Raw genomic sequence first — 3,710 nt, forward strand, 5'->3', positions numbered from 1 at the left:
AGGAAGTGGAGAAGGAGATGCCAAGCAGCTTGACAACCACAATGTGTTGCACCTTTGAAGTTACACTGTCCTTATATATCTGAACCAAGGATAGTTTCTCACCGAAGGTGATTTCCAGAGTGCCTACTAATTAATTAATTTCTGTACTACCTCAGGTGCTGACAAGGAAAGAGTTTTTTTTAATTTTTCTTTTCTGATTTGGATTGTACATAGCTTATTAACATCTTTGTTTCTTTTTTCTCAGAGTTTTGTTATAGTATTTTCTAAGAAACTAAGTAAACCCCAAATTTAATTTTAAAATAGCAATGCCAATCACTTGCAGCAAATTCAGTGGCAGTGACAAATGTAGCACGCAGTCCTGAGCATAATTATCCAACTTTGTATACTTACTCTAATGGCTTTTTTTTTCTACCAAATGTCATTGAAAAATGTCCCTTTAAACATTACATTTAATGAAACATATAATAAATTGATTACTGTTCTATAATTTTGTTTCATTTGTATCCTCCAGTTCTAAATAACAGTAGAGTAAGAAAACACAGGGGGAAAAAATGCTGTCCAATAGCTTTTACTACAGAATTTCTTAATTAGTTTGGAATTCATGTGACCTGGAAGTTAACTCCTGGAAAATACTGAAAGAAGTTCATTGAAGTTTTGCACTTTAATTCACTGTATCCAAGAGTACTTAAACATCAATCAGGCTTCTTATACCTGCATGGAACAGTCTGTAATACTCTCAATCTAACTATTGCTTTTAAAAACTACTACATTTAAAAAACCCATTTGAAAGCAAGTGGAAAGCAGATGCTGTTCTCCCTTACATGACACCAGTGCAATTGCACAGGAATTCAGAATATTCTGATGCAAAGGCTCAGTCAAAATTCATGCAGAACCCTTGAGGGGCTGCCAAAGGCAGCTTCAGCTGGAAGGCACAGGGGCTGTGCCAGAGGCAGCTCTGGGGTAGCACAGATGTGTCACAGCAGATGGGTGATGGGCAGTGTGAAATTTCCTGGCTGGGCTTCTCTCTGACAGCTGAGGCAGGAGAGCTGCCACCATAGAGCATACACCAGCCTCAGCCAGAGTGCAGCTCCTCTCTCTCCTGCTCCTGGCAAAGGCCAAAGCAGCAAAGTAGCCCAGCCATGAGGAGCCCATGTTGTTCTGACCTAACAGCAGCATGGGTTAGACACACAAAATTCATCACTACTTCAAACATACTGGCCTTGAAATATAAGATGATGTCTGTAAAAAATGAGAAATGTATCTTAATTTCCCACACACTCAAAACTAAATTCTGATATTCTGTAACCCAGGCGATTATCGCATCAAGCTTTCTCTCCAGAGCAAGTCTCCATCATGTTCTTCCTAAAAGAGCAGGGGAAACAGCATGCTCTATTCTCAGATTCTGCCTTGGTAGAATCCCTAATATTTTTTCTGATTACTCACAGAGGTAATTTCAGGTGTCTGCTTTCCATTTGCTCAGAAATGTCATAAGCACTTGTCTCATGCCCCACCTGCCCTTTCAATTCTCATTTACCATATCAACAGTCCTTAACTCTGGGCCTCTTTAAGGGACTTTGTGCAGGGTAAAATACACCAGTGAGCTCGCACAGTCAGCTAGTGCAGGTTACAGGGGAGCAAAGAACTCTGGCACTTCCCACAGCAAGGAAGCCAATGGCCAACATTTAGAACTCGATCTCATTGTGATGTGGGGTTTTTTTACATACTGCTCTGCAGCCAAGGCAGAGTGTGCTGCAGAAATCAGAATCTAAAAGGGAATTCCATTACTGTGATAGAGCTAATCCTGCAACTGCAGCAAAGCCAAGACCTGGAAAAAGATTTTTCATTCTTCTTAATCACAGCTAATGACTGAGCAGCTATGAACTGTCTAAAAGCTAATAAGGTTCTTAAAGGGTAAAGCAGAATAAACAGCAGGACTGGGACTATTTAGCCCAGACAAGAGAATGCTCAGGGCAGATCCTACCAATGTATAAATAAATACCTAAGGAGAGGATTAAAGAAGATGAAGAGGGTGTGCAAAGAAGATGAAGACAGGCTCTTTTCAGTGGTGCCCAGTTAAAGACAGGAGGCCATGGGCACAAACAAGCACAGGAGGATACTGTGAACCTTAGGAAGCACTTTTGTAGCATGAGGGTGACCAAACAGGAGCACAGGATGTCCAGAGGAATTACAGTCTCCCTCCTGGGAGATACTGAAAAGCCATCTGGACAAGAGCAACTGGATGTGGGTGGCCTTGCTTTAGGAGAGGACTGGTCAAGATGACCTCCAGAAGTCCCTCCCAAGCACAACCTTTCTGTGAAACTGTGATAAATGCTAATAAAAAAGCCAGTATAAAGCTCTAATACAAATCCTAGCTATTCTACTGATTGGGATACTAAAATTTTTGGCAGTTCAACTTCTGTTTGTTTGTCCTAATTGGGATTTCTGTCTTGTTCAGATATTCAAGCAATCTGTGCAGATAAAACACAATATCTTCAATACAGTAGAGATATTGCCCTCTCTTCCCTAATACAGAAAATTCTGATGAATTGTCACCTCTAAGGAAAGAAGACACTCATCCAAGCTGTCCCTTGGAATTACACCAGAACACTCCATCTACTCTCTGGTTAGAACCACAGCCAATCTGTGCTAACTTTGGACCTGGAAGCACTTTCCAGCTCTAAGAGTTCATTAATCCTGTGCCATATCCAAGCATCAAAAAGAGGTAAACAAGAATCAACTGCAATAGGCATTCCTACTAATCGCTGGGCTGTCAGAAAGAAATAAAAACTAAGACATTAATAAGTACACTTAGACCTAAAGAGAAGCCCTCACAAGCAGCTGGCAACCATTTCCTTTGAGTACAGACATAATGCTCAAAATTGTATTTCTGTGCAAGGTATAACAAATCAAGTACCCTTTTTTCCTCATTTTATCCAGGAAGGTCACCAGTCTTTCAGAGATGAAAATATTGTTCATATTTGAACCTCATCAAATAACTTTGAAACTTAGCAAGACCCTGCTGAGAATGAGGTTCTACTCCACCCATCACAAATGATTCACAGACTATCATGAGAGATCCAGGTATTTCCTGGTGCCTGAGTGTGTTTCTGCCAGGCAGTTTATGCTGTGATGACATTTTTAACAGCCTGCCTGTGCATTCTTCAAGATGACTGGCACTGCAAGTGCCGGATTTCTTTCTGCTCGCTCAAGAAGATAGATCATTTCAAGAAGCATGAATATCAAAATAGTAAGCAAATTTACTTAATATTGGATTAAAATGGATTGCTAAAAAGAATTACTTCCAAGGATCTAGAGGTTCAGCCCCTTTTCCAAAAACAGAGCTCTCCTCCCATCTAAAACAGAGCTTCCTTATTTCCTTTTCCATGAGCTTGACACTTTAAAGGGTCAACCCATGAAACTTTACATCGCATTGTACATCATGATACAAATACTGCCAAGGGCCACATGCCTTCTTCAGAAGTTTAGAGTTTACTCTTGGCAAGTGAGACTTCCTTGTTATGCTTTTGAGTAGTTTGTCCTAAAGACAAAACAGTAAAAGGGATACAGAGAAATCCTAATGTTCCCTCCTTGGCTAGGCACAACATCTCAGCTACTTGTGATGAAAAATTTGGGGAAGATGTTTTACCCCAATTTCTCAAAAACCTCCCTTAACCTGTATCAGAATGTTCCTCAGTGGCCGTAGGAGCACC

The sequence above is a fragment of the Sylvia atricapilla genome, chromosome 3 (genome assembly GCF_009819655.1).
Source record: "Sylvia atricapilla isolate bSylAtr1 chromosome 3, bSylAtr1.pri, whole genome shotgun sequence".
In the NCBI taxonomy this organism is placed as follows: Eukaryota; Metazoa; Chordata; class Aves; order Passeriformes; family Sylviidae; genus Sylvia; species Sylvia atricapilla.